This window comes from Monodon monoceros, unplaced genomic scaffold (genome assembly GCF_005190385.1).
Source record: "Monodon monoceros isolate NGI ecotype Baffin Bay Population unplaced genomic scaffold, NGI_Narwhal_1 Super_Scaffold_16, whole genome shotgun sequence".
NCBI classification, from domain to species: Eukaryota; Metazoa; Chordata; class Mammalia; order Artiodactyla; family Monodontidae; genus Monodon; species Monodon monoceros.
In genome coordinates this window covers 36,159,892-36,178,620 of record NW_021703772.1, presented here as the reverse complement: position 1 = coordinate 36,178,620, position 18,729 = coordinate 36,159,892, and positions in this window count along the sequence as shown.

Here is an 18,729-nt window from a genome sequence, read left to right as displayed (position 1 = left end):
AGCTAGAACCTGCATCTCCTCGTGAGGGCAGGGGGACTGTTCTGGCTGCTGGAACTCTGCTTGCACAGAGATGCAGAAGTGCCAGGATTCATGTCACCTTATATGCAGCTCCTAAATATTGACTGATGGCAGCATGATAATACTCCAACACCTTTGTCCCTAATCAGGACATTTTGAATATGACCTATACTGTTTTCTGAGGTCCTCTGGGGGCCTGAGCAGTTACTCTCTTTAAAAATTGTCCCCCTTTGGCCTCCCTCCCTGGTCATATGTCCCCACTCCCTTACCAGTTTTTCCTAGAAACATTTCCCAATAAATCACTTCTAAATGATTCTGCCTCAGGTTCTGCTTCTGGAGAATCCAATCTAAGTCACTTGGTACTGGATTTGGTCCTAGGTAGTAGACTCTTGGGATAGGATTCTAGAGTTGGGTTTTTTGCTGACCACGTGGCAACAAGAATCCCACTGTTGAAGGTAAATCAGATAATGATAACCCCCTAACATGCTATGACAATCAACAAGATCTTCATCTATGAAATGGGATTGGACACTTGGTCCCTTCAAATCCACCACAGCCTCCCTGTTGACTGATAAACCCATGACTAATATTGAGTCTTAGTATGTGCCATCTGTTGAAGTTAAAGTCCTTCTTGGGGAGGGAATTAATTATTCACCAAAAGTACTGTAGAACCCAGGTAATATATATTGGTAGGAACCAGGAGAACATGGCTCAAGGAGGATCTTGAGGGCACTAGACTGAATAGGTGGTGGTAGGCAGAACATAAGGCTTTGCAAGGTAGAGTTTGTTGATATGGAGGCACTCTTTTATGATTCAGGATTCAACATCTTTGATAAGGTACCTAGAGCCAATCCTAATCCATTGATAGAATGGCTTCTGGAATGTATAAAAATTATGTTCCACATTAAATGAAATGGATATGTTAGAATTAGACAGTATATTTAGCAGTTTATTTAGTATATTTAGACAGAAGTAGACAGTATATTTAGCAGTTTGAGAGACACTTACATCAGTTCGTCGACCTGTGGAGTAAGGACCATCATTGGAGAAAAGGCCATGTGAGATACCCTAAAACTGTTCCCCAACCCCACATCCAGCCAAGATTGAAAAATCAGAAACAATATATTCAGATGGAAAGGCAGATTAGTGCCACGCTCAAAGACTTAATGAACGCTGGCAAGGTGTTTCCCAACACATTCCCTCTAAATTCACCAGTCTGGTACCCACAAAAAACAAATGAATCATAGTAGGTGATTGGGAACCACAGTAAATTAACCAAGCTGCAATAACTATGAAATGTTTACTACAACAGATTAACTTTTATTTATTTATTTATTTATTTGGCTGCACTGTGTGGCATGCGGAACTTCCCCAGCCAGCGATTGAACCCGAGCCTCCTGCAGTGAAGCGTGGAGTTTTAACCACCAGGGAAGTCCAAACAGTACTTCTGATAGTTGATATGCAGCTATGGATCTGGCTAATGAATTACTTAAAACATCCAACTATAAGAAATGTTAGAACCAGTTTCTCTTTCACTTGGAATAGACAGTGGTACACATGGTCACATCCCTAGTCTAATCCCAAGACTATCTTGACCTTCTCACCCACTAATCGGTGGCCCTGAAAGACTGTGATAAGGGAAAAATCTTACATTGGGCAGAACTTTAAGCAGTACACATGGTCATTCATTTTGTGGGGAGAAAGAAGTAGCCTAAGTTAAAAATATGCATGAGCTTCTGGGAAATGGCAAATGAGTTGGCCAAGACTAGAAGGAAAAAGATTGGAAGATAGAAGAAAAGTCTGTCTCATACTACAGTATTATTGTATTTCCATCAATTTCTCCCTTCATCTCTGTATTTGTTTTATGTATTTGGGTAATCCTATATTGGGTACATATATGTTAATGAGTATAATATCCTCTTCTTGTATTGATCCTTTTATCATTATACAGTGTTCTTCTTTATCTTTCTTTATGGCCTTTGTTTTAAAGTCTGTTTTGTCTGGAGTATTGCTACCCCCGCTTTCTTGTTATTTACATTTGTATGAAATATCTTTTTTCCATCCCCTCACTTTCAATTTATGTGTGTCCTTTGCCCTAAAGTGGGTGTCTTGTAGGCAACATATTGTACGCTCTTGTTGTTTTATCCAATCTGCCAGTCTATGTCTTTTGATTGAAGCGCTTAGTCCGTTGACATTTAAGGTAATTATTGATAGATATGTATTTACTGCCATTTTAAACCTTGTATTCCAGTTGCTTTTGTATTTTTTCTTTGTTTCTTTCCTTTTCTTTTTGTTTTCTTTTGTGGTTTGATGGTTTTCTTTTGTATTATGCTTGTGTTCTCTTCTTTTTGGTTTTTGTGAATCTATTGTATGTTTTTGATTTGTGGTTACCCTGTTTTTCAAGTATGTTAACCCATTACTATATCTACTTGCTTTAGACTCGTAGTCATACAGGCTCAAACACATTCTAAAAAAAGGAAATCTACATTTTCTTACTCTTCTCCACATTTTATGATTTTGATGCCTTCCTTTACATCTTCATGTTTATCCTTTTGCTGTTCATTGTAGTTATCATCGCTTTCTCAAATTTTTTTAAAATTTTGTTTTAATCTGTGTACTGACCTATTTAAGTGATTTACTTTACAATTGTGATTTTCTCTTTCCTATAGATTCTTGTTTCTTTTCTATATAGAGAAGACCTTTCAATATTTCTTTTAGGATAGATTTAGTATTGCTGTATTCTTTTAGTTTTTGCTTGTCTGAGAAACTCTTTATCTCTCTTTCTATTCTAAATGATAACCTTGCTGGGTAGAGTATCTTAGGTTGCAGGTTTTTCCCTTTCAGGACTTTGAATATATCTTGCCAATCCCTTCTGGCCTGCAACATTTCTGCAGAGGAATCAGCTAATAACCTTAAGGGGGTTCCCTTGTAATTAACTCTTTGTTTTTCTCTTGCTGCCTTTAGAATCCTCTATTTAACTTTTGCCATTTTAATTATAGTATGTCTTGGTATAGGTCTGTTAGGCTCATCTTGTTTGGGACTCTCATTGCTTCTTGTACCTGGATATCTGTTTCCTTCTTTAGGTCTGGGAAGTTTTCAGCCATAATTTCTTCAAATACATTTTTGATTCCCTTTTCCTTTCTTTTCCTTCTGGGATCCCTATTATGCATAGATTGAGATGCTTTATATTGTCCCATAGGCCTCATATATTTCTTTCATTTTTTTTGTTTGTCTTTCCGTCTGCTGTTCTGATTGGGTGATTTCCATTATTTTATTTTCCAGATCACTTATTCATTCTTCTGCATTATCCTGTTTGCTATTTATTGCCTTTAGCTCAGCTTTTGTCTCAGCAAATAAGTTTTCTAATTTTAATTGGCTCCTCTTCATAGTTTCTAGCTCCTTTTTTACAGTAATCTGCATTTCTATCAATAACCTTTCTTAATTCCTTCAGTGTTTTCATTACCTCAGGAGTTGGTAGACTGGACAGGTCTGTTTCATTGTTTGCTCCTTCAGTGGAATTCTCTTGGTCCTTTAATTGGAAGTGGTTTCTCTGATTCTTCATTTTATATTTGTCTGACTCTATGAGTTTAGGAGAAAGTTATCTCCTGTGGTCTTGAAGGGCTGTTTTTAATGTGTGAGTGTCCCTGTGTAGCCTCCATGAATCTAATATTTTTGGGGCAAGGGCTGTTTTTAGTATGGGTGCCTGCCATGTCTTTCCTCGGTGTGTGCTGGCCATTGTCCCCTTGATAAGGCATGTGATTTGTGTTACGGTGACCAGAGCCTGTACTGGATGTTGACTGGGGCCTCCTTTTTGCTCTGTGGTTGTCACAGCCTTGTCAGGGGCAGGGTCTGCTCCCCAGTTATTGGAGTAAATGCCCCCCCCCCCAGATCTGTTTCTGAACTGTAGTGTGAGGTAGGTGAGCCTGGAGTGCTCCCACTGGGGGCCACTGAGTATTCCTCTGCAGGAGCTGTCCATGGAGAAGTGTGCTCTGTGGTGTCTCCTGTCACCTGCTTTGCAGGGTCACAAAGTACACTGTTTTGGGCACTGCCCTGAGCCCCACCTCAACCGTGGGAATTCAGGCAATCTGCCCGGTGTCCCTTAGGTGCTGTGCTCCCAAAGCCACTAGCACAGATCCGTTGGCACAGAACAGCTGAGGTCAGGCACTGAGACCACAGTAGTCACACACCAGGACCTGCCATGGGAACTACTGAATAAGCCCAGCACCCAGCTCTACCATTGCATGCACACGCCTGCAGAACCTGCAGCCACTATCACTGGACTTGTCCCAGCCACAGAAGCACCAGTAATCCACTCAGATGTCCAGTAGGCACTCAGATGTCCAGTAGTTTATAAAGCTGCTGGCGGTGGTGCATTAATCTACAGATTGCACAGCCTCTGGGACATGGCTCAGATTTCAGCCCTGCTTCCAAAGTCATGTGGTCCCTGGCAATTGGCTTGGATTGCAGCTTTGCCTCCACATGTAGGAAACCCACCAGCACTCGTATGCTCCCAGAGGCAGAGCCACGCCCACTATGAGCACACTGAGAATTAGGTTATGGTGGGCCCCACCCCATAAGACTTTAACACCCTACTCACATCAATGGACAGATCTACCAGACAGAAAATCAATAAGGCAACAGAGACCCTAAATTGTAGCATATAACAGTTAGACTTAATTGATATTTTCAGGACATTACATCCAAAGAACCAGAATACATATTCTTTTCAAGTGCACATGGAACATTCTCTAGCACTGACCATACACTAGGACACGAAAGAAGCCTCAACAAATTTAAGAGGGTAGAAATTATTTCAGGCACCTGTTCTGACCACAACAGCATGAAACTAGAAATCAACCACATAAAGAGAAACAAGAAAAAAATGACTACATGGAGACTAAACAACATGCTACTAAAAAACCAATGGGTCAATGATGAAATCAAAGAGGAAATTTAAAAATATCTTGAGACAAATGACAACAAAAACACAACCATACACTATCTATGGGATGCAACAAAAACCGTTCTTAGAGGGAAGTTCATAGTGATACATACCTTCCTCAAAAAGCAAGAAAAGTCTCAAATAAACAACCTAACCTATCACTTAAAATAATTAGAAAGAGAAGGGCAAACAAAACCTAGAGTTAGTAGAAGGAAGGAAATAATAAAGATCAGAGAGGAAATAAATAAAATAGAGATAAAAATAGAAAAAAAATCAATAAAACCATAAGCAGGTTCTTTGAAAGGGTTAACAAAATTGACAAACCCCTGGCCAGGCTCACCAAGAAGAAAAAAGAGAGGACCCAAATAAACAAAATAAGAAATGAAAGAAATGAAAATAAGAACCGATACTGCAGACATACAAAAAAAAAAGAGAGAGAGAGATTACTACGAACAAGTATATGCCAACAAATTGGACAACCTAAGAGAAATGGACAAGTTTCTAGAAACAGAGGGACCTTCAAGATGGCAGAGGAGTAAGACATGGTGATCACCTTCCTCTCCACAAATATTATCAGAACTACCTCTACATGTGGAACAACTCCTACAGAACACCCACTGAAAGCTGGCAGAAGACCTCAGGCTTCCCAAAAGGCAAGAAACTCCCCACGTACCTGGGTAGGGCAAAAGAAAAAAGAAAAATTAGAGACAGAAGAATAGGGACGGGACCTGCACCTCTGGGAGGGAGCTGTGAAGGAGGAAGAGCTTCCACACACTAGGAAGCCCCTTCACTGCTGGAGATGGGGGGTGAGCGGGTGGAAATCTTCGGAGCCACAGAGGAGAGCACAGCAACAGGTGTGCAAAGGACAAAGCAGAGAGATTCCCACACAGAGGATCAGTGCCGACCAGCACTCACCAGCCTGATAAGCTTGTCTGCTCACCTTCCAGTGCAGGTGGGGTCTGGGAGCTGAGGTTCGGGCTTCAGAGGTCAGATCCCAGGGAGAGGACTGGGGTTGGCTGTATGAACACAGCCTGAAGGGGGCTAGTGCAACACAGCTAGCTGGGAGGGTGTCCAGGAAAAAGTCTGGAACTGCCTAAGAGTCAAGAGACCATTGTTTCAGGGTGCACGAGGAGAGGGGATTCAGAGCTCTGCCTAAACAAGCTCCAGAAATGGGCAGGAGCCGCGGCTATCAGCGCGGATATCAGAGATGGGCATGAAACGCTAAGGCTGAAGCTGCAGCCACCAAGAAGCATGTGTACAAGCACAGGTCACTATCCACACCTCCCCTCCCGGGACCCTGCACAGCCCACCACTGCCAGGATCCCATGATCCAGGGACAACTTCCCACGGAGAACACACAGCATGCCTCAGGCTGTTGCAACATCATGCTGACCTCTGCTACCGCAGGCTCGCCCCGCATTCAGTACCTCTCCCTCCCCCCAGCCTGAGTGAGCCAGAGACAGCTAATCAGCTGCTAATTTAACCCCGTCCTGTCTGGGCAAGGAACAGATGCCCTCAGGTGGCCTACATGCAGAGGCAGGGCCAAATCCAAAGCTGAACCTCAGGACCTGTGCGAAAAAATAAAAGAAAGGGAAATTTCTCCCAGCAGCCTCAGGAGCAGCAGATGAAATCTGCACAATGAACTTGATTTACCCTTCATCTATGAAATTCCTGGATAGACAATGAATCATCCCAAAATTGAGACTGTGGACGTTGGGAGCAACTGTAGACTTGGGGCTTGCTTTCTGCATCTAATTTATTTCTGGTTTGATGTTTATCTTAATTTAGTATTTAGAGTTTATTATCATTGGTAGATTTATTGAAATGGTTGCTCTCTTCTTTTTTTTAATATATATATATATACATATATATATATATTTTTTCCTTTCTCTCTTTTCTTGAGTGTGTATGTGTATGCTTCTTTGTCTGATTTTGACTGTATAACTTCCTTTTACCATCTGTCCTAGGGTACTGTCTGTATGGGTTTTTTCCTTTGTTTTTATTTTTAGTATAGTTTTTAGCACTTGTTATCATTGGTGAATTTGTTTTTTGGTTTGGTTGCTGTATTCTTTATTTTTTCTTTTTTACTTTTTAAAAAAATAATTTGATATTTTTTATTTAAATAACTTTATATAATTTATTTGTTTTCTTTCTTTCTTTCTTTCTTTTCTCCCTTTGCTTCTGAGCCATGTGAATGACAGGGTCTTGGTGCTTTGGCCAGGTATCAACCTAAACCTCTAGGTGGGAGAGCCGAGTTCAGGACATTGGTCCAAAAGAGAACTCCTGGCTCCACGTAATATCAAATGGCAAAATCTCTCCCAGAGATCTCCATCTCAGTGCTAAGACCCAGCTACACTCAATGACCAGCAAGCTACAGTGCTGCACACCCCAGGCCAAACAACTAGCAAGACAGGAACACAACCTCACCCATTAGCAGAGAGGCTGCCTAAAATCATAATAAGTTCACAAACACCCCAAAACACACCAACAGACGTGGTCCTGCACACAAGAAAGACAAGATCCAGCCTCATCCACCAGAACACAGGCACCAGTACCCTGCACCAGGAAGCACACACAAGCCACTGAATCAACCTCACCCACTGGGGGCAGACACCAAAAACAATGGGAACTACAAACCTGCAGCCTGCAAAAAGGAGACCCCAAACACAGTAAGTTAAGCAAAACAAGAAGACAGAGAAATATGCAGCAGATGAAGGAGCAAGGTAAAAACCCACCAGACCTAACAAATGAAGAGGAAATAGGCAGTCTACCTGAAAAAGAATTCAGAATAATGATAGTAAGGATGATCCAGAATGTTGGAAATAGAATAGACAAAATACAAGAAACATTTAACAAGGACCTAGAAGAACTAAAGAGTAAACCAACAGTGATGAAAAACACAATAACTGAAATTAAAAATACTCTAGAAGGAATCAATAGCAGAATAACTGAGGCAGAAGAACGGATAAGTGAGCTGGAAGATAAAATGGTAGAAATAACTGCCAGGGAGCAGAATAAAGAAAAAAGAATGAAAAGAATTGAGGACAGTCTCAGAGACATCTGGGACAACATTAAACACACCAACATTCAAATTATAGGGGTCCAAGAAGAAGAAGAGAAAAAAAAAGGGACTGAGAAAATATTTGAAGAGATTATAGTTGAAAACTTCCCTAAAATGGGAAAGGAAATAGTCAAAAACGTCCAGATATCACAGAGAGTCCAATACAGGATAAATCCAAGGAGAAACACGCCAAGACACATATTAATCAAACTATCACTAACTAAATACAAAGAAAAATTATTAAAAGCAGCAAGGGAAAAACAAAAATTAACATACAAGGGAATCCCCATAAGGTTAACAGCTGATTTTGCAGCAGAAACTCTGCAATCTAGAAAAGAGTTGCAGGACATATTTAAAGTGATGGAAGGGAAAAGCCTACACCCAAGATTACTCTACCCAGCAAGGATCTGCTTCAGATTCAATGGAGAAGTTAAAACCTTTACAGACAAGCAAAAGGTAAGAGAATTCAGCACCACCAAACCAGCTTTACAACAAATTATAAAGGAACTTTTATAGACAGGAAACACAAGAGAAGGAAAAGACGTATAATAACAAACCCAAAACAATTAAGAAAATGGTAATAAGAGCATACATATCAATAACTATCTTAAATATAAATGTATTAAATGCTCCAACTAAAAGACATAGACTGGCTGAATGGATACAAAAACAAGACCCAAATATATGCTGTCTATAAGAAACCCACTTCAGACTTAGGGAAGAATACAGACTGAAAGTGATGGGATGGAAAAAGATATTCCTAGCAAATAGAAATCAAAACAAAGCTGGAATAGCAATTCTCATATCTGAAAAAATAGACTTTAAAATAAAGACTATTACAAGAGACAAAGAAAGACACTACATAATGATCAAGGCATCAATGAAGCAAGAAGATATAACAATTGTAAATATTTGTGCGCCCAATATAGGAGCACCTCAATACATAAGGCAAATGCTAACAGCAATAAAAGGGGAAATCTACAGGAAAACAATAATACTAGGGGACATTAACACCCCACTTTCACCAATGGACAGATCATCGAAAATGAAAATAAATAAGGAAACACAAGCTTTAAATGATACATTAAACAAGATGGACATAATTTATATTTATAGGACATTCCATCCAAAAACAACAGAATACACATTTTTCTCAAGTGCTCATGGAACATTCTCCAAGATAGATCATATCTTGGGTCACAAATCAAGCCTTGGTAAATTTAAGAAAATTAAAATCGTATGAAGTATATTTTCTGACCACAAGGCTATGAGACTAGATATCAATTACAGGGAAAAAAATCTGTAAAAAAATACAAACACATGGAGGCTCAACAATACACTACTAAATAACCAAGAGCTCACTGAAGAAATCAAAGAGGAAACCAAAATATACTGAAAACACAAATGACAATGAAAACACGATGACCCAAAACCTATGGGATGCAGCAAAAGCAGTTTTAAGAGGGAAGTTTATAGCAATACAAGCCTCCCTCAAGAAACAAGAAACATCTCAAATAAACAACCTAAACTTACACCTAAAGCAATTAGAGAAAGAAGAACAAAAAAACCCTGAAGTTAACAGAAGAAAAGAAATCATAAAGACTAGATCAGAAATAAATGAAAAAGAAATGAAGGAAATGATAGCAAAGATCAATAAAACTAAAAGCTGGTTCGTTGAGAATATAAAAAATTGATAAACCATTAGACAGACTCATCAAGAAAAAAAGGGAGAAGACTCAAATCAATAGAATTAGAAATGAAAACGGAGAAGTAACAACTGACACTGCAGAAATACAAAAGATCATGAGAGATTACTACAAGCAACAATATACCTATAAAATGGACAACCTGGAAGAAATGGACAAATTCGTAGAAAAGCAAAACCTTCTGAGACTGAACCAGGAATAAATAGAAAATATAAACAGACCCATCACAAGCACTGAAATTAAAACTGTGATTAAAAATCTTCCAACAAACAAAAGCCGAGGACCACATGGCTTCACAGGTGGATTCTATCAAACATTGAGAGAAGAGCTAACACCTATCCTTCTCAAAGTCTTCCAAAATATAGCAGAGGGAGGAACACTCCCAAACTCATTCTACAAGGCTACCATCAACCAGATACCAAAACCAGACAAAGATCTCACAAAAAAAGCAAAGTACAGGCAAATATCACTGATGAACATAGATGCAAAAATCCTCAACAAAATACTAGCAAACAGAATCCAACAGCACATTAAAAGGATCATACAACATGATCAAGTTGGGTTTATCCCAGGAATGTAAGGATTCTTCAATATATGCAAATCAATGTGATAAACGATATTAACAAATTGAAGGAGAAAAACCATATGATCAACTCAATAGATGCAGAAAGAGCTTTTGACAAAATTCAACACCGATTTATGAAAAACCCTCCAGAAATTAGGCATAGAAGGAACTTACCTCAACATAATAAAGGCCATATATGACAAACCCACAGCCAACATCGTGCTCAATGGTGAAAAACTGAAAGCATTTCCACTAAGATCAGGAACAAGACAATGTTGCCCAGTCTCATCACTATTATTCGACATAGTTTTGGAAGTTTTAGCCTAAGCAATCAGAGAAGAAAAAGAAATAAAATGAATCCAAATCAGAAAAGAAGTAAAACTGTCTCTGATTTCAGATGACATAATATTATACATAGAGAATCCAAAAGATGCTACCAGAAAATTACTAGAGCCAATTAATGAATTTGGTAAAGTAGCAGGATACAAAATTAATGCACAGAAATCTCTTGCATTCCTACACACCAATGATGAAAAATCTGAAAGAGAAATTAAGGAAACACTCCCATTTATCATTGCAAAATAAAATAAAATACCTAGGAATAAGCCTACCTAAGGAGATAAAAACCTGTATGCAGAAAAATATAAGACACTGATGAAAGACATTAAAGATGTTACAAAGAGATGGAGAGATATACCATGTTCTTGGATTGGAAGAATCAACATTGTGAAAATGACTCTACTACCCAAAGCAATCTACAGATTCAATGCAATCCCTATCAAACTACCAATGGTATTTTTCACAGAACTAGAGCAAAATATCTCACAATTTGTATGTAAACACAAATGACCCCTAATAGCCAAAGCAGTCTTGAGAATGAAAAATGGAGCTGGAGGAATCAGGTTTCCGGACTCCAGACTATATTACAAAGTTACAGTAATCAAGCCAGTATGGTACTGGCTCAAAAACAGAAATATAGATCAATGGAACAGGATAGAAAGCCCAGAGATATGCCAATACACATATGGTCACCTTATCTTTGATAAAGGAGGCAAGAATATACAGTGGAGAAAAGACAACCTCTTCAGTAAGTGGTGGTGGGAAAACTGGAGAGCTACATATAAAAGAATGAAATTACAACACTCCCTAACACCATACACAGAAAGAAACTCAAAATGTCTTAAAGACCTAAATGTAAGGGCAGACACTATCAAACTCTTAGAGGAAAACATAGGCAGGACACTCCGTGACATAAATCACGGTAAGATCCTTTTTGACCCACCTCCTAGGGAAATGGAAATAAAACCAAAAATAAACAAATGGGACCTAATGAAACTTCAAAGCTTTTGCACAGCAAAGGAAACCATAAACAAGACCAAAAGACAACCCTCCGAATGGGAGAAAGTATTTGCAAATGAAGCAACTGACAAAGGATTCATCTCCAAAATATACAAGCAGCTCATGCGGTTCAATACGAAAAGAACAAACAACCCAATCCAAAAATAGGCAGAAGACCCAAATAGACATTTCTCCAAAGAAGATATACAGACTGCCCACGAACACTTGAAAGAATGTTCAACATCACTAATCATTAGAGAAATGCAAATCAAAACTACAATGAGGCATCACCTCACACCAGTCAGGATGGCCATCATCAAAAATCTACAAACAATAAATGCTGGAGAGGGTGTGGAGAAAAAGGAAACTTTTGCACTGTTGGTGGAAATATAAATTGATACAGCCACTATGGAGAACAGTATGGAGGTTCCTTAAAAAACTAAAAATAGAACTACCATACTACCCAGCAATCCCACTACTGAGCATATACCCTGAGAAAACCATAATTCAAAAACAGTCATGTACCACAATGTTCATTGCAGCTCTATTTAGAATAGCCAGGACATGGAAGCAACTTAAGTGTCCATCGCCAGATGAATGGATAAAGAAGATACGGCACATATATACAATGGAGTATTACTCAGCCATAAAAAGAAATGAAATTGAGTTATTTGTAGTGAGGTGGATGGACCTAGAGTCTGTCATACAGAGTGAAGTAAGTGAGAAAGAGAAAAACAAATACCGTATGCTAACACATATATATGGAATCTAAAAAAAAAAAAAAAGGTTCTGAAGAACCTAGGGGCAGGACAGGAATAAAGATGCAGACGTAGAGAATGGATTTGAGGACATGGGGAGGGGGAAGGGTAAACTGGGTGAAGTGAGAGAGTGGCATGGACCTTTATATACTACCAAATGTAAAATAGATAGCTAGTGGGAAGTAGCCACATAGCACTGGGAGATCAGCTCGGTGCTTTGTGACCACCTAGAGGGGTGGGATAGGGAGGGTGGGACGGAGACACAAGATGGACGAGATATAGGGATATATGTATATGTATAGCTGATTCACTTTGTTATAAAGCAGAAACTAATACACCATTGTAAAGCAATTATACTCCAATAAAGATGTTAAAAAATAAATTAATTAATTTAAAAAATAAAGTAAAATGGCCATACCACCCAAAGCAATCTACTGATATAATGTGATCCCTATCAAATTACCCATGACAGTTTTCACAGAAGTAGAACAAATAATCCTAAAATTTATATAGAATCATAAAAGACCCAGAATTGCCAAAGCAATCCTGAGGAGAAAAAACAATGCCAGGGGCATAACTCTCCCAGATTCAGACAGTACTACAAAGGTACCATAATCAAAACATCATGATATTGGCACAAAAGCAAGCATATGCATTAATGAAACAGAATATAGAGCCCAGAAATAAACCCCCACATCTATGGTCAACTAATCTTCCACAAATGAGGCAAGAATATACAGTGGAGAAAAGACAGTCTCTTCAACAGGTGATGTTGAGAAAGCTGGACAGCCACATGTAAATCCAGGAAGTTAGAATACACCCTCACACCATACACATATATATAAATTCAAAATGGCTTAAAGACTTAAATACAACATATGACACCATAAAGCTCCTAGAAAATAATGTAGGCAAAACATTCTGTGACATAAATCATACCAGTGTTTTGTTAAGTCAGTCCCCCAAGGCAATAGAGATAAAAGCAAAAATAAACAAATGGGACCTAATCAAATTAGAAGCCTTTGCACAGCAAAGGAAATCGTAAACTTTGAAGCTTTTGCACAGCAAAGGAAATGATAAACAAAACAAAGACAAGACACAGAATGGGAGAAAATATTTGCAAATGATGCGACTGACAAGGGCTAAATTTCCAAAATACACAAACAATACATACAACTCAATAACAAAAAAACCAAACAACCCAATCATAAAAGGGCAGAAGACCTAAATAGACTTTTCTCCAGAGAAGACCTACAGATAGCCAATAGGCACATGAAAAGATGCTCAGCATGGCTAATTATTAGAGAACTGCAAATCAGAGAACTACAATGAGGTACCCCGTCACACGGATCAGAATGGCCATCATTAAAAATATACAAGTAACAAATGCTGGAGAGGATGTGGAGAAAAGGGAGCCCCCCTATACTGCTGGTTGGAATGTAAATCGATGCAGCCACTATGGAAAACAGTATGGAGGTTCCTTAAAAAACTAAAAATAGAGTTGCCATATGATCTAGCAGTCCCAGTCCTGGGCATATATATGGAGAAACCTATAATTCAAAAAATAAATGCACACCACTCTTCATTACAGCACTATTTACAACAGCCAAGACATGGAAGCAACCTAAATGTCCACTGACAGATGAATAGATAAAGAAGATGTAGTGTATATATATATATATATATATATATACACATACATACAGTGGAATACAACTCAGCCATTAAAAAGAATGAAATAATGTCATTTACAGTGACATGGACAGACCTAGAGATTATCATCTAAGAGAAGTACATCATAAAGAGAAAGACAAATACCATATGATACCACTTATCCGTGGAACCTAAAATATGACACGAACTTATTTACAAAACAGAAACAGATTCACAGATATAGAAAACAAATTTATGGTTACCAAAGGGGAAAAGGAGTGGGGGAGGGATAAATTAGGAGTTTGGGATTAGCAGATTTAAAAAAAAAAGAATAAAATCTGGGAAAAGTCATGTGGATATACCTGTATACCTGTGGGAGTAGACACCAAGTGTGTACATCTTTGTTTCACGTATTAATGCCAACAAGAGATAGCCACTGTGGGGTAGCTACTATACAATGAAGTAGACAGGAAAATTCATCTGAAAAATACTAGCCAGCCTCTGCTCTGAGTCATTCCAGGGCTTCAGCAGTGACCTCAAGAATGGACTAGCCATATATGGACTAGCCATAAAGATGGAGACTCTGCACAGACCCAACAGCGTGAATTCCTAGCTGATCTAGCTGCAGTTGCTATTGAGTGCTCACCCTGTCAACAGCAGAGATAAAAGCTAAGCTTTTGATATGGTATCATCCCTTGAGGAGACCAACCAGCCCCTTGGTGGCAAATTGATTGCATCAGATCACTTCTACTGTAGAAAAAAACCAATAATACAGTAATTTGTCTGGACTAGGATAGACACATATTCTGGATATGGATTTGCATTTCCTACCAGAATAACCTTGGCCAACACCCTGCCTTAGATCCTTTATGACATTGCTTCAGACCAAAGGACCCATTTTACAGAAAAGAAGATGCAGGAATAGACACTTGATTACAGGATCCACTGGTCCTACCATATACCATGTCACCTCAAAGCTGCTTACCTTATAGAACTTTAGAATGGCTCCTTAAAGATGCAATTAAGGCCCAGATTAGAAATGATACTGTTTGGGGGTGGGACTCCATTCTTCAGGTTAATATATATACCTTGAACCAATAGCCATTATGTGGTGTTGTGCCCCCAATAAGTAGAACACATGGGCCCAGAAACCAAGTGTCAAAGTAGAAGCAGACCCCTCTTACCATCATGTCCGGTCTGTTCTTGGGGAACTTCTGCTTTCATCCTTGCAATGTTAGGTTCAGTGTGTTAGATGCCATCGTTACTGGCTAAGAGTCAGGAGAACATTTCCACCAGGGGAAATAACAAGGCCTCCCCTAAACCTAAAGCTACAACTTTCAGGTCATTTTGGACCCCTAGTGCCAGTAGACAAAGGAGGTGCTCCAGGGGTAATGATCCTGAGTATAACGAGGCAGGAAGGACATCTGGAACTCAAAGAACTCTCTTGGGCATCCTGTGGTAGACTTTTGCCCAGTTTCAACCACAGACAGGCAATTATAGCAAAGGTATGTTAATTATGTCCCAGTCTCCACAGGGATGCATATCTGGATCACCTACTAGGCAAGCCACCAGATCTGCCTCAGTGTGGCCAAAGGTGAGGGTAATCTAGAATAGGTGGGATAGGAAGTAGGTCATTAATCTCCATTTACAACAGAGAGGCTGTAGCTCATCCTGCCAACCTTCCTCTTGAAGGTCTTTTTTTCTCCCCTAGGAAATATGACCAACCCTATCCTGAAGAATCTGTGGAGTAAAGTTAATGTGAAGCATGAATAAATCTGTGTGGCAGAGGAATAGATTGAAGCAGATGCCCTCAGTGCTCCAGCCATATCCCTTTGCATCCCTTCACCATTTTCATGTATAATGACTCCCAGTATGCCTTCACCTCAATACTTAGCATCCTTGTCTCTGCCTGGCTGCTGCCCTCAGACTGTGAAAATCCATTCAGTCTGCTGACAGAAAGAGCCTGAAAGGCCTAGGAATTTGTATCTCCCCTGGATGGCAGCCTTTAACCAATGACTGATGGAAATAGAGTACAAAAGACGTCAGCTCTTCTGCCCCCCTTATCAGGACACCCCAGCAGCCTTTCTCAACTGGGGTTCCTCATCTGAATCACAGAGCACATACATAATTTGAGTGACTATTTTCTCATATCTTCCAAGGGTAGTATACGACTGATACCATTCTAAATACATGGGAACAAAATTAATGCATTACATACAACGGAAGCTTTAAGAAATTAGGACTTAATTCTTTCTCAAAATCGTTGAAAAAAGTTGCCTGAGGTGTGACTTAAGCTGTTTCCAGACTTCCCTGAGTAACTGAGCCAGAGTTTTTTTTCTATGGGACTTTAGAGGACGTTACACCCTCCCTCATCCTCCTTTCCTTCCTAGTCCCATTTCTCCACTCCCCTACTAGGTTTTCCTGGAATCACTTCCAGGAAATAACTTTTACACAGACCCTCATCACAAGGTCTGCTTATAGGGAACCCAACCTGAGACATTAACTTTCTGAGTAGCTGGAGCCCAGGAAGTGGCTTCTGTGCTTAGAAATGGATAGAATTCCAGGGAGTGGGATGCAAGTGAGTTCTCTCTGTGAGTACAGAAATTGAGGTGCGTGAAGAGGGAGCCTGAATAAATATTGCTTAGAGTTACAGGATCTAAACTCGACACAAATCAGTTTTCCGAAATGGCCACACAATGAAAAATTTGTCAGAAGTAAATTGTATAAAAGTAAAAGTGACTAGTAACAATATCAGTTTTAATTGCAATCCAGTTAATGATTCCAATAAAAATTTCCACTGACAGTTTAAGCACTCAGTTTTCAACTTCTTTTTTCCTTTCCCCATTAGTACACTAGACTGTTAATTTTGCAAGTTAACACTTAATAAGAATAGATTAATAAATAACAGTGAAATGGTACAAGGAAGGAAACTTTGCTTTCTTTTAACAAGTTCTATTAACTTCTGGTTTTCTCACAGAAGCCTCAAAAATGCCAAAGGTTTACCTTTAAGGAAGGAGAGTTCAAACACCAAGGTAATGGTGTTTTGTTCATACTAAAGCCTTTTTTGTGGTGTCTGTATTAACCTTACTCTCGGGAGTGTCTTACATCCAAGATCATTTTCTCACATCCATCTTGGGCCAGAGCCTGGCAATCAGAGATCCTTCATAAACTGCTGTTCAATAAATGAATAGATGATCCAACAGGAATGAAGAGGAAAGAAATATGTCTATAGTAAGTATGAATGTCAATCCATGAATTTAACTGTACAAGAAATGTAACTGTCCTTATCTGTTTGTACATCTTAATCTCTGTTTCAACTCCCCCTTCCACTGGGTTTTTGGAAACTGAAAGTCATTTTGGTTTTGGGCCCTCCTCTTTTCCTGAGAGCATGGTAAGTTCCAAGAGTCTGAAATAGCACCAATACATTGATGGGAAAGGGGAGAGAGAGGCAGTGCTCATGCCATCTATCTACATAGCATTTGCTGACGTATTCCTCATTCCACGTGGCCCTTGGGCTCAATCCTTAGTTATACCTGCTCCAGTGATGTTCTCATTCGCATCCCATACTCCTCTCCTCTGGTGGGATTCTCCACCACTCCCAGGCCTTTCTTGGGAGTGAGGAAATGGCAGTGCTCTTCCTATGCTACCCTGAGGTCAGGACATTTTCTTGATGAAGCTCTGTTAGGCCCCACCTGACACACACCAGACAGACATTTTCTCCTGAGCCTTTTAATACTAAACACCTTGAACCAAAAAACAAAAGATGATTCCTCTGCTCTTAGATTCTGCAGAATTGTTTGGCCTTCCTAGCACTCAGACTGGGAGCACCAGGACACATGCCTCATGTCTCTCTCCTCCCCTCACTACCCCTTACATTCCCCACAACCCTCCCTAACCCCACTAATCCCCTCCCCACCCAAGGCCCATGGAAGTTTTCTGGCAAGTATGTTTCGGGTGGCAGAGAGGTGTTAGGGTTAGGAGAGGAAGTAATCTTGGAAACCCCTCATTCTTGGAGTTTTTTAAAGCCAAGATTCTGAAAAACAGAAATCAGGAGGAGATTCCTTTTTTCTTCTTTCTGGTAATACATACTTTCCCTGAAGCGTAAGCACAGAGTGCCCTAGATTAAGGGTGGGGGTGAGAAGCTAGGTTGGAAAATATCAGGAAGGAACATCAATTAATATTGTACAAATATTATTCCTCATCCATTAAAGTCAAACAGAGATAGCACCATCTCTGAAGTCTCCTCCCATTTTTCCTTCCAATCAAAATTATCCCTGCTTCTTTATTTTGCCCCTTTTGCAGCACTTACCCATCATGTCTCCTGCTAAACTCTTGTTTCTTTATCCTCTATAGACTGGGAACTCTCAGAAGGAAGGGCCAAATCTTATTGATCTTTCAATTCCCAGGGCAATAAATAAATGTTGGTTGAATGAAGAACATAATTTGTCTTTAAGTTTAGCAGAAGTATATTGCTTATGAGAGCAAAGTGATTAGGTGGCAAAAGCATGCAGTGGTGGACGGCTGTACGTACTGGTACTAGTATGAAATGCTGGTTCTTCTTCCTGGCTTTGCCCCTTACTTTTGTAACCTTAGCCAATTTGCTTCACCTCTTCCTGTCTCATGTTCTTCATCTTTAAGAGCAGAGATGCGGGAGCCAGACTGCTAAATTTGAATATTGCTTCTCTTAC